General features: G+C 36.1%; 1 pseudogene; it reads right to left on the bottom strand.

Moving 5' to 3' along the window:
- Positions 1 to 113: 113 nt before the first annotated feature.
- Positions 114 to 2,786, bottom strand: LOC123647813 (annotated as a pseudogene).
- Between the last annotated feature and the right edge of the window lie 10,446 nt (positions 2,787 to 13,232).

Below are 13,232 nucleotides of genomic sequence, written 5' to 3'. Positions count from 1 at the left end.
CTCCAGATGCTGGAGAGAGCATCATCCATAAATGAAATTTCTATGCACACTTTTTTTCTTCTTAAGCTAACTCCTCTGAAATAATGGAAGAATCAAACACAAAACTGGAAGAATTACTTATCAGGAAGCAGCTCTATGCACAGACTCTTGTTGCCAGTCAAATGGGAGACAGAGCCGGTCACAGTAGTCACATCGGGGACCTCCCAGGGGCGTGTGCTCTGGACAGTCGCTGTGCCATTGCCCCAATATTCTTGCTCAGTGATACAGTCATCCTCCTCTGGGGTCCAGGAGATCTGTGCAGCTGGCTTCCCCGCCACTGCCTTGCACACCGCGGTTCTATTCCTGCTTAGAGACAGGGTTGCTTCAGGGGGAACTGCAGAGATGTAAGGGAAAAGTGCTTCAGTCTAAACATAAGGAATATGGAATTTGAAGAGACATTTGTTTCAGTCACAAATCTGGTGACGTAAATACCACAGTATACATAATGCTATTTCCCTAACACTTGGAGGTGATACCCATGATGATAATTCCCATCAGGTGTCACCATTATACCCTGTAATACCCATCATGAGTGACAGCCACTAGATCAATTTGAAGGTGAAGATTCTGGTCAGGCCGGGAGGGCCAGGTCATTCCCTTATCAGTGTAATTGATTTCCCTGGTCTTGTTTGTGTCACTTCTGCAGGCTTTTTCTGCAGTAAGGCTTGTCTTGTAAGAAGAGGAAAATTAGATACAAACACACACACAGGATGAACATCATGTGAAGATAAAAGCAGAGATCAGGGTAATGCTGCTTCTGCAAGCCAAGGAATGCCAAAGATAGAAAACCACTGGAAGCTAGGACAGAGGCAAAGAACAAATTCTTCTCTCCTGTTATATGAGATTTAAAGATCCATTTGATGACAGAACACAATACAAAGATACACGAAATGCAGCATTCTTTGTTATTTACAGCTCCAAACAAGAGAAGACTGTCATGCAGGCTGCACAGTGGTTGTACATGGGGACAGAGTAACAGCAAACTGAAGCTGTAGGAAGCAGCTTACGTGTGGCACGCAGGGCAGGGTTTAGTTTCCCGGGCTCCCTGTGCATTGGCTACTTTGAATAACTTCACAAGCTGTGGGGAACAGAATGTTTCACAGACCATAAGACTGTAGTTATCTGGTTACTTGACCCTGGAGCAGTTAGGGCAGGTTTATAATAACCCAGAGTGTGAAAGTCCAGATAAGGGAAGTGGTTGGGGTATGGACTTAAATCAGGTGCTCAAAAAGAGAAACTAACTAGCCTCTAGTAAGAGCCTCAAAACTGAGTCTAAAAAACATTTTTTTAAAATTAAAACTATATTAAAATGAATGTATTGATCTTCGCACCCTATTAAGCTTGATTATTTGAGTTGAGTGGCCCAAATTGTAGAGGAGACTTTTAGTGAGTTGTGCATACATTGCCCTGAAAAATATAGAAAACATTTTATTATGATAGTAAAAAGGAGAAATACAAGTAGGAGTACAAGGAGTCCTTGCAGACCAATCCATAGCCAAGTTTCCTATTGCTTGAATTAGCCAAGAAAACACATCTGGAATTTCCAGGATCTCCAACAATATATTCACTGAGTTAAAGTATGTTCAAGGTATTAGTTATATTTTTTGTGTGTATGACAATAATATCTTGGTGTATTCCAGGGTTCAGAGTGGCAGGTTCAACAGTTACATTGTTGGAAATTAAATTAAATAAATAAAACAACCACCACCGTCATATTACACAGTCCTCAGAATGAACCAGCCCCGCTAACACCTTGATCTTGGACTTCTGGCCTCCAGAACAGGGAAACAATAAACATTCATTGTTTAAGCTATTTAGTTTGGTGGTACTTTATTAAGGCAGCTCTAGAAAACTAATATACTTCCAAACTGGGAGTACCATTTGTCATTCTCACCAGTTGCAGACGGCAGGTTGCACCACATCCTCACCACATTTCCCATTTCAGTTCTCCACATTTCACATCTCAGTTCAGATTAGCCTGTTTAAGGGGTCAACAGCCCTTGTGGCTAGTGGCTAACACATTGGTCATCACCACTCTAAAGCATAGTTTATTCATATGGTCATCATGATGCTCCAAAAGCTTTCAATAATATATTTTTCCAAATTAAAAAATGTTTAATTCTTTCTCAGACCTAGACAATATTGCCAAAAATTATTCTGAACTATTTTTAATCATATAATTCTAAATGATAGAGATACAATACAGCCATCAAAATATACACAAATTTTTCATTCTGCTGAAATATTTACAAAAATTTTACAATAGAAATTAAATGAGCTGCTACATAATTTTGGTACCAACATAGAAAAAAAGATGACAATTTTATTCTCTGTCATTTGTTAGTTTCTTTGTTTTCTCTCTCTCTCAAGCGTTATAAGTAACTAAAGTGCATTTATCGGTCACAGAAAGAGCATTTGACAAAATTCAACATCAATTGTCTTATTCTGCTCAGGCTGCCATAAAATACCACAGACCGGGTGGCTTAAACGACAGAAATTTATTTCTCACTGTTCTAGAGCCTAGAAGTCTGAGATCAAGGTGCCAGCAGGATTGGTTCCTGATGAAGCTTCTTTTCCTGGCTTGCAGATGGACTTTCCTCTGTATGGAGAGTGTGCAGAGAGTGAGACCTCGAATGCCTCTTCCTTTTCTTATAAGGACACCAGTCTTGTGGAATTAGAGCCCCACCCTTCTGACCTCAATTAACCTTAATTACCCCCTTAAAAGCTGTATCTTCCAAAATGGTCATGCTGGGAATTAGGCCTTCAACATATGAATTTTAAAGGGACACAAATCTGTCCATAATACCAATTCATGATGAAAACTCTCAGAAAGTAGGAACAAAGAGGGAACTTCCTCAAACTGATAAAGAGAATCTGTAAAAACCTATTGCTAACATTGTATTTAATGGTGAAAAACTGAATATTTTTCCCCTAAGATAGTGAACAAGACAAGGATGTCAGCTCTCACAACTCTTATTCAATGTTGTGCTGAAAGTTCTAGCTGGTGCAATAAGACAAGAAAAAGACATAAAGACATACCAGTGAGAAAGAAAGAAATAAAACTGTCCCTATTTGCAGACGACATGATGGAAATATTTGGTATATTAGCTGTACCAATGTCAGTATCTTGGTTATGTTTGTACTATAGTTTTGAAAAATGTTAGCACTGGAAGAAACTGAGTAGAGGGCACATACAATCTCTCTATATTGTTACAACTACCTAAGACTCAACAACCATCCCAAAATCAAAAGTTTAATTTAAAATTTTTTTTAAAATTCTATTCCACATAATTTTTAAGTGTTCTAAAGAGTTTCCCCCCTAGAAGTGACAAGTAACTATGGTATATTTTTTACTGCAGTAAATACACATACGCATAACATAAACTTCACCATTTTAACCATTTTAGCACATTCGCAATGTTGTACAACCATCAGCATTACAAAATTCTAGAAAATTTTCATCATGCTGAAAAGAAATCCTGTGCCTATTAAGCAGTCACCCCCCTCTCTTTCCCCCACCTCAGTCTCTGGCAAACACAAATTTGCTTTCTATCTCTATGGATTTGCCTATTCTGGGTATTTCACATAAATGGAATCATAGAATAAACGGCCTTTAGCATCCTGTTTCTTTCACGTAACGTAATTTCTTTAAAGGTTCATTTATGTTGTAGCACGTATCGGTATTTCATTCCTTTTTATGAATAATTGAATAATACTTTATGGATATGCCACGTTTTGCTTATACATTTATCAGCTGATGGATTTGGGGGTTGTTTCCAACTTTGGCTATTGTGAATAATGCTGCTATTTAACACAGATTTATAGTTGTTGTCTTATGCATTTGTCTTGTAAATCATATAGGAAAAATTACAAACCAAAAATAAAATAACACTGGCTTTCGTATTTACTTATGTATCTATCTTTACTGGTGTTCATTATTTCTTTATATAGCTGTGAGTTACTGGCTAGTGTCCTTTTATTTTAGTCTAAAGGATTTCCTTCAATATTTCTTATAGAGAAGCTCTACGGGAATAAACTCCCTCAGCTTTTGTTTATCTAGGAATGCCTTGATTTCTCCTTCTTTTTTGAAGAATATTTTTGCCAGATATGGAACTATTGTTTTACCATTTTTTTCTTATAGCACTCTAAATATGTCATCCCACTGCCTTCTGGCCTCCATGGCTTCTGATGAGTAATTAGTTGGCTGTTAATCTTACTTAGGATCCCTTGTATACACGATAAATTACTTCTTCTTGCTCCTCTCAAGTTTCTCTCTTTCTTTGGCTTTGACATTTTAATCATAATGTGTCTCAGTGTGGGTCTCTCAGTTTATCCTACTTGGGGTTCATTGAGCTTCTTGGACTCCCATGACGCATAATTATATGCTTGATGATGTTGCAGAAGCCTCTTAGGTTCTATTCCTTTTACTTCATTCTTTTTTCTTTTTGGTTTTCAGACTGGATAATCTCAATTGACTTATCTTCAAGTTCCCTATTTCTTCCTCCTGACATTTCAAATTTGTTATTGAACCCCTCTAGTAAATTTCCTATTTCAATTACTATACTTCACAGCTCAAGAATTTCTACCTGGCTCATATTTTTACTTTTTTTTATCTCTTTGTGGATATTCTCTATTTGGTAAGATTGTGTTTGTCTGGTTTTCTTTAGTACTTTGTACATGGCTTCATGTACAACGGGTCAAAGAAGGAGAGGAGAGAAAGGGGCAGAAAAAAATTGCTGAAATAATGGTTGAAAACTTCCCAGATTTGATAAAAGTCATTAGTCTATACATCCAAGAAGCTCAATGAACCCTAAGTAGGATAAACTTATAATAAGAGACCCACACTGACATACATTATAATCAAACTGTTAAAAGCCAAAAACAGAATCTTAAGAGCAACAAGAAGTGACTCATTGTGTACAAGGATCTTAAATAAGATTAACAGCCAATTACTCACCAGAAGCCATGAGGCCAAATATTTTTTGCACACACACAAAAATTTGAACATATTTAAAATAATACTTGATTTAAAGCCTTTGACTAGTAGGAAAATGTCTGTATTTCCTTAGAGACAGTTTCTATTTTCTTTTCTTTTTTTTTTTCCTGTGCATGGGCTATACTTTCTCATTCCTTTGCATGCCTCATAATTCGTTTAATTATTGAAAACTGAACATTTTGAATATCATATGCATCAACTCCGGAAATTAGATTCTCCCCTCTCCCCAGGGTTTATTGTCACTACTTGTTATGGTTCCTTTTGTTTGTCTAGAGTCTACCAAACTAATTTGTAAAGTGTGTTCTTTGTTATGTGTGGCCACTGAAGTCTCTGTTACATTAGCTTATTGATTAGCTGTTGATTTGACAGTTATGTCCCTAAATACCTGTATCCAAAAGAAAACGTCTCCTAGTCTTTGCAGATGGGCTCAGTGTATGTGTTAGGACACACCTTCAATGCTCAGGCTAAGACTCTGCCTTAGCCTTCACTTTCTATTTGCACAGAGCCTAAATGTCAGCTACAGGTGAGAGCCTAGGGCCTTCTCAGATCTTTTCCCTGGGCACGTGGATGGCCTTTTAAATTCCCCCATATATATAAGGAGTTTTTCAAAGTCCTTAATACCCTATGTATCTCTTTTCCCAGCCTCTTCCCTCCCAGACTTTTTGGTCTGTCTGCTACTTGCCCCATCTTTTTTCCATCACCCATGGCAGCTGCCACCAGTGCATTTGCCTTAAGTGGTGTTTGACAGTGGCCACCCGCCTTGAGAAGTTCCAAACTTGAAAAAACAAAGGCCAGTCCCTGAGCCAATCCCTCAGAGAGCCACCAGATAAGTCAAAACACACAACCACAATTCTTTGAGAACAATATCTGCATGGCCCCTTCTGGCCTCAGCAAACCACAGTAGGGGTGTGGGAGACTGTCCCCACAGCCACTGTCCAGCTGGGGAGTGAGGGATGGTAGGCAGGAGTGTCAAAACGCTGTATCACTCTCTTGCTGAAGTTTAGCAGTTTCTCTCTTCATTGAGTATTCCCTTGGTGTAGTATGGTTTTTTTAATTAGATTTCAGAGTTCAAAGAAAGTTCATTCTGATAATTTTTGCCAGTTTAATCATAGTTTTAGTGGAATAGAAGAGCTTTGGAGTTCCCTACTCTACCATTTTCATTGGTGCCACTGAATATATTTGCTTTTAAATGGTTGCTGACAATTTCTATGCCAAAGCCCCAATCACTTTTTGCATTTGTTCTTCTCAAAAGTTAGACTCTTTTATTTACATTACAGATAGCCTAGTTCCTATATGGCAAAATCTGTTTACTTACAAAATCACCTTTGGAGATTTTACAGCCTGTCACCAAATATAGTTTCACAGGCTTCTGTTTGAACATGTCAGGGAGCCAAGTACTCCATCACCAGACAGCCAGCTCGCCTCACCATCCCCCGCTGCTCAGGGCAGTGCATCTCCCCGCTTCTCCTCCACCTGTCTCTCTAAAGTGCATATTTAACACTGAAATAGTTACCCACATGAATTTCCTGTTCAGGTTGATGCTATCATAGACATTTCCACCACCATACAAACATTTCATCTAATAGCATTAATTGCACAAATAGAAACATAACCTATACACACAAACTAGATATTAGGTTTTCACAGTGTGGTCAATTGTGGTTGTCTTAAGCATTATAGCTTAGAATAGTCCGATGTTTATTTATTTCTCATCTGAACCGCAAGGAAGGTGGTTTGAATGCTACAGCTTCTATATCTGCTCTAACATTTTAGAATATATTGTTTAATCAGTAGTCTGCAAATGTAACAGAGTAGTCGGCCCTCCTCCCATAGATATGGAAGGAAAATATTAGGAGTGGGGAATACATAACAGAGGAAATGGCCTTAAAAAAAAATGGCAAAGAGATTTTCTGTCTCCTAAAACTTCCCCCACTCTTTTTGGGAACAGCATCCTGGCCTGCATCCCTGAGGCAGGTTAAGTTTTTTGTTAAAACTCCCAGGTGGTGCTAGCCCTGCAGGTGGGCAGCTGGCAGAGTTCACAGGCTTTGTCTTTGGCAGAGATGGGAGGAGGATTACAATAGTTAACCACAGTAACTGCCTGAAGCTGAGAACACTCTATTTAAAAGCTCTGTATTTCTGCCCATGTTTAGGAAATTTGGGATTTTGTCTGCCATGTTTCCTCCTTTGTCGACAAAGTAAACTCTCTTTCCTTCCTCCTCAAACCTCTTGTCCTCGTTCTTCTGATTCTGCCTCATGGACAAGTGGCTGAGCTTTCCTAACACAAATAGTTTTGATAATGAGTCAGAAGTTGTTTTGCTTTATTTCTGAGCAATTTTTTTTGTCCTTTTTTCTTACTCAGAATGAAAACTACCCCTGCTAATTACTCCATGATTATATGGTCAGATAACAGATCCCACCACACATTCAACGAACAGGATCACAAACAGAAATAGACTCTGTAGACTAGAGAGAGCTATGATGGGTTTTAGTTCATTTTACCTGTAGACCTATACCAAAAAAGGACAGGAGAATTAACAAACAGATACAAATTCTCATTCTTTTAACATTTCCTCTTCCCTCTTGTATTCCTCTATTGTGAAACAAACAACAAGGTACTAGACAGTGATGTTCTATCAATCAAGAGATAAATCAAGATAAGAAACCATGTTTGGACATTTAAATAAGTAGTTAAGACCAAACACTTGAAAGAGTCACGGCTAAAGAACAGAATGCAAATGCTTTAAACTCTTACAATGTAAAAATAATATATAACTAAAAAATCACGAAGCAGGAAAAAAGGAGGTTTGAAGAAGTGTAAAGTTGTTAAAATTTCTTATCGTTCATGGCATAGAGTCAAGGGACACTGTGTCACAGTGAAAATACAGTATTTAAAATCTACGGTATTTAAAATTATCGTCTTTATATTGTTCATAATCTTTTTCTTTTTTTACTTAGAGAACTGCTTTAGAGATTAGTGTTTAGTCTGATAAAAGCATCTTTTTTTCTCAATATGTATAAGGCAATAGTCCAAACGCATGGGAATAGACACCTTGCAGATTTGCTTTCTCTATTTGGCATGCTTTATTTTTCTAAGTTTGCTGAATGTCTTCTGCATTGTTATGGTAAACCAGAAAATACTGCTCAACAGGAGCTCATGGTTTTTTTTTAGTGTTAATACCTTTAGTAATTTTTAGAAATGAATTTATAAAGTTCTCCTTTTCAGACATCATAAAGATTAGAAATTGCAACAATATATTTGAGAAAAGAATTACTAAATCCCTCAAGTGTTCTATTAGTTACTACTACATTGTAACTTGAGATACCATTATAACATTTAATTTTGTAGTATCATAACCACTGGCCTAGTATTAAAAGAGATTATTTTTTAAAAGAGACAGAAATGAGTCATTGATCAACCTATTCCTAACCATCAAACTAAACTTGGTAAAGCAATATACTATAGTGAAATTAACATGTAAGATGGTTTCAACCCTAAAATATTAGGAAATTGAAAACAAAGGAAATCAATCTCTAACATTAAAAAATTAGATAATAGGAAAAGAAATTGAAGCAAAAATCCCATTTATAGCTACAATTAATTTAGAGTATAAAAGAGCATGATTAATTTACAAAGCAGCAAACACTTGTAATTTTTGTACACATGCTGATTTTACAGGGATTTATTTCCATTTACTTGGTTCTTCAATACTCAGTTGCTTAACTTTAGGTCATGTGTTAACGTTGCTCTTAGTTCAAAGCATCTGTAGCTAATTGAAATTAAATATAGCTCAGGAATCTGAGCTATTCATAATTTTTTTTTAATTTCAATAGATTTAGGGCATACAAGTGGGTTTTTATTACATGGATGAATTATGTAGTGGTGAAGCCAGAGCTTTTATTGTACCCATCACCTGAATAGTGTACATTGTTCCCAACAGGTAGTTTTTGATCCCTCACTCCCCTCCCACCTTCCCCCTTCTGAGTCTCCCAAGTGTTATACCACTCTGTATAACCATATATACCCATATTATTTAGTTCCTACTTATAAGTCAGTACATATGGAATTTGTTTTTCCATTCCTGAGATACTTCACTTAGGATAATGGCTTCCACTTCCACCCAAGTTACTGTGAAAGACATTATTTCATTCCTTTTCATGGTTGAGTAGTACTCCATTGGATATATATACCACATTTTCTTTATCCACTCATCAGTTGATGGACACTTAGGTTGATTCTATATCTTTGCAATTGTGAATTGTGCTGTGATAAACATATGAATGCATGTGTCTTTTTAATAAAATGACTTGGTTTCCTTTAGACAGATATCCAGTAGTGGGATTGCTGCATCAAATGGTAGGTCTACTTTTTTTATTTTTAATTTTTTAGTAAAAGAAAATTTATTTGTAAAATAGGACCTGTTATAAAAAATGGCACATAATCAAGTTATACAAACATACAAAATTTCTTTCTGATTACAGTTCTAGTTGCAAATGATAATTAGAAAGCATTCCTGTGGCTTCCAAATAGCTGAGATTGCGAGCATATGGAACAGGGAGCAGCAAGAGCCTATGATCCAGGGATGTCCAAGTGAGTAGAACCTAATTTCCAAGTTCAAGACTTCCATCAGCTACTTTGGAGGGACATCTAAAATAACTAGCTCCTGGAATGTCATGTGTTTTGATACCCATCTTCTACACTTGCCAATTCTAAATTCAGTTCTCAATGTTTCTGAATGCCCAATATCTGTGTGGCTATGAAACAGATGGTATTCTGAATTTTTTAAAATGATTTGCTCTGTCACTTATTTGGACAATTGGTAGTTACATAATTATATTTATTCATTTCAAATGACATGAAAGAGTACAGGGATACTGTTTGGCAACACTAGATGTTAGATATTAACTTCTGGAGAATTATTGTTTCAAAATAGGTGCTCTCATAATGTTGGTTTCCCAGATCTTGCTAAGACATGAGCTCTTAATTGTAGTTTTTTAAAAATCCAAACTATTATTGCAAAGATCATGAAAAATCAGAAATATTACATGAACTTTGAAAAGAAATCAAGACATTTAGCAAATTTTAGCCTAGCTAAAGAACATCAATATTTTTTAAAAAGTACAATTTACCTTTTGCAGCAATTTAAAGATCCAACACTTTGAAAGGAAGCACATTAGCAAATAGCTGCTTATTAAGTCCTAGTGACATTAATTGTAAGCATTTCCATAATACTGGTCTAATTCACTGTCTAAATCTGGTAGGAAGCAATGCTTTCTTTCAAAAAATTCTCCTTTCATGGAATGATAAAATGCTGAGGATTTTTTTTTTTTTTTTTGGTACAGAGTCTGTATTTAGTCCAATAAGTTTAAAAAATTTGCTCTGAAATATTTACATTAACAAAAATAGCTTTTTTTAAAAAATTGTAACAATAAAGAGTTATCACATAAACAGACCATGAATTATTCTCAGCAAATTATACTTTTTTTTCCTTAAAGCATTTACCATTACAATAAGCAGATCAATGGAATATTAGCCATTCATATCTGGTAAGCTTCAGGAATAAAAAACAAACAAAACAAAACAAAAACCCCAAACAAAAAGAACATTCACACTGGAGGATCAAAATACTAGCCAATTCTTCAGTTAAACATTGTAGAACTCTGGATACTCAATGAATTGCCAAGGAGAGGAGCAACTGCCAGTGTGTTTTTATAGCAAGCATTTAAATAAAATGGCATCTAACCCCAAGCCACTGATGTTCCTCTGAAGCAGAAGCCCAGGCATCAGAATTTTCAAGGCTTTAGATTGCATGTTTCTATGCCTTCTTTATTCATCCCTGCATTACTAAATCTGCAAATCAATACACAGAAATTGAAACGCTAAACTCGCTGGGTGCCCCAGCTTTCTTTCATATCAGGCACACAAATGTGTGGAGGAAAGTCAAAAAGGAAAGAAAGACAAAAATATAAGAAAAAAGTTTGCACAAGAAAGATTATCTACCCTTTTCTTTTTTACCTACTTTCTTTTAAAGCAGCATTAGGGTAAACTACAAATACCTGAGGAGTTGTTTACTTTTTAATGTTGGCTGACAAATGTATGAACTATTATGAAAATTCCCATATTGGACCCACTTGTATGTTGCTAAAAGTAAAAAGGCATGGCTTCTTTGAATTCTTTGAGGAATCCCCATATTTTTTTCCATAGAGGTTGTGCTAATTTACGTTCCCACCAGCAGTGTAAAAGCATTCCCTTTTCACCGCATCTGTGCCAACAGCTATTGTTGTTTGACTTTTTAATAATGTCCATTCTGACCCGTTAGGGTAGTATCTTATTGTGGTTTTAACTTGTAGGAAATTTGCATTTCCCTGATTATTAGTGAAGTTGAGCATTTTTTCATATGTTTGATGGCCGTTTGTATATCTTCTTTTGAAAAAATGTCTGTTCATATCTTTTGCCTGCTTTTTAATAGTGTGATTTGTTTTTTGTTTTTTCTTTCTTGCTGGTTTGTTTGAGATCTTTGCAGATCATGCATATTAGTCCTTTGTCAGATGTATAGTTTGTGAATCCTTTCTCCCATTCTATAGGTTGTCTATTTAATCTGTTGATTATTTCTTTTGCTGTGCGGAAATGTTTTTAGCTTAATTAAGTTCCTTTTATATTTGTTTTTTAATATTTGTTTTTCAATCCAACAGATTGAAAGCTGGCAGATTGCCACAGGTGTGAAGGTAGGAAAAGTAAACATTCCCACATACCCTTTTTGCTGGGCTCCAAATCCCTCAAGCGTTGGTCTCTGACAAAATCTTGCTCCTTCTTATTCTGCCTCACAAAATCTTCCCATGGATCTCCAGTATGGGTAGGTTCTGGCACCTTTCCCTCAGTTTTTCACCTCAGCTATGCTTTTTCACCTGAAATTTATTCTTCTATTTAGGACAATCTAGTGACCAATGTCTCTAATCAACCATCTTGCCCCTTCCCCTCACTCTTTTTTTACATAGGCAGTGGCCCTTGAACAATGTGGTGGTTAGGGACACAGAACTCCTACATGATCTAAAATCTGTATATAACGTTTGAGCCTCCAACACTTAACTACTAATAGCCTAATGTTGACCAGAAGCCTTACTGATAACATAAACAGTTGATTAACACATTTTGCATGTTATATGTGCTAATTATATACTGTATTCTTATAATAAAGGAAGCTAAAGGGAAATGCTCCTAACACAGAACCATGACAATAAGGATGAAAATACCATAACAGGAATTAGGCTGCTCATCACCCATTTCCATTCTCTATGTGATTGTATATTTACATTCACACACAAGACAGGAGTTGCTCATAAAATCTGTTTACTTAAGTTTTTAGGGAAATATGGCAGCTCAAGCAAGCTTCCACCTGGAAGAAACAACCAAAACTTGTGAGCTTTAATGAGTTTTTACAAAAAGTTTAAGAGATTATACAACATACACTTGTGATCCAAATATAGAGCCTTGTGAGAAGATAAAACATGACATCACAAAACTACACACATGGAAAAGAAAAATCCATTATCTGTCTGCATTACACAGACACAGAATTCAATGTAAAAGCACAAAACATGGAAATAGAAGTACTATGTCATTCCAGGAGCCATGTGATCAACTGTGGGCAGGGCTGAGAGGAGAACTGAGAATTGACCATTGGATTTAGCACTGTAATGGTCACAATTGGTGACCTTAATGAGAGCAATTTTACCAAAATGGTGAGGGCAAAAGTCTGACTTAAGTGCATTTAAGAAAGAATGAAGTAGTATCAAAGTAAGGAAAGAGTAGTATAGATTATTTCTTCACGATGTCATCCTATGCAAAAATTAAATTACTATCTATGAAGATCTGATAAAAACAGAGACATGCTAATACATTAATAAGGAAAAGACAGCAGATGCAAAATGTTACACATTAAGTGATCAAAAATAAATAAAAACATGCTTAGAAAAAATGGGAAAGAACATGGCAAAATTACAGTACCTTGCTATAATTGGGATGGGGTGCAATAATTGGGATTGGGTTTTTTATTCCTATATTTCCAAGCGCTTTGTTATAAGTACATGTTACTTCTATAATTAAAGTAGTGGCCTCCTTTTATTATACTATTGTGTACAAACTGAGGCTGGCAAATAATCTCCCAGGGATGATGTTAAGGGAAATTTAGATGGAGACAGT

The sequence above is a fragment of the Lemur catta genome, chromosome 1, assembly GCF_020740605.2.
Source record: "Lemur catta isolate mLemCat1 chromosome 1, mLemCat1.pri, whole genome shotgun sequence".
Taxonomy (NCBI): Eukaryota; Metazoa; Chordata; class Mammalia; order Primates; family Lemuridae; genus Lemur; species Lemur catta.
Note: the sequence above shows the minus strand (reverse complement) of the source record. Positions and strands in the feature narration are given on the sequence as shown.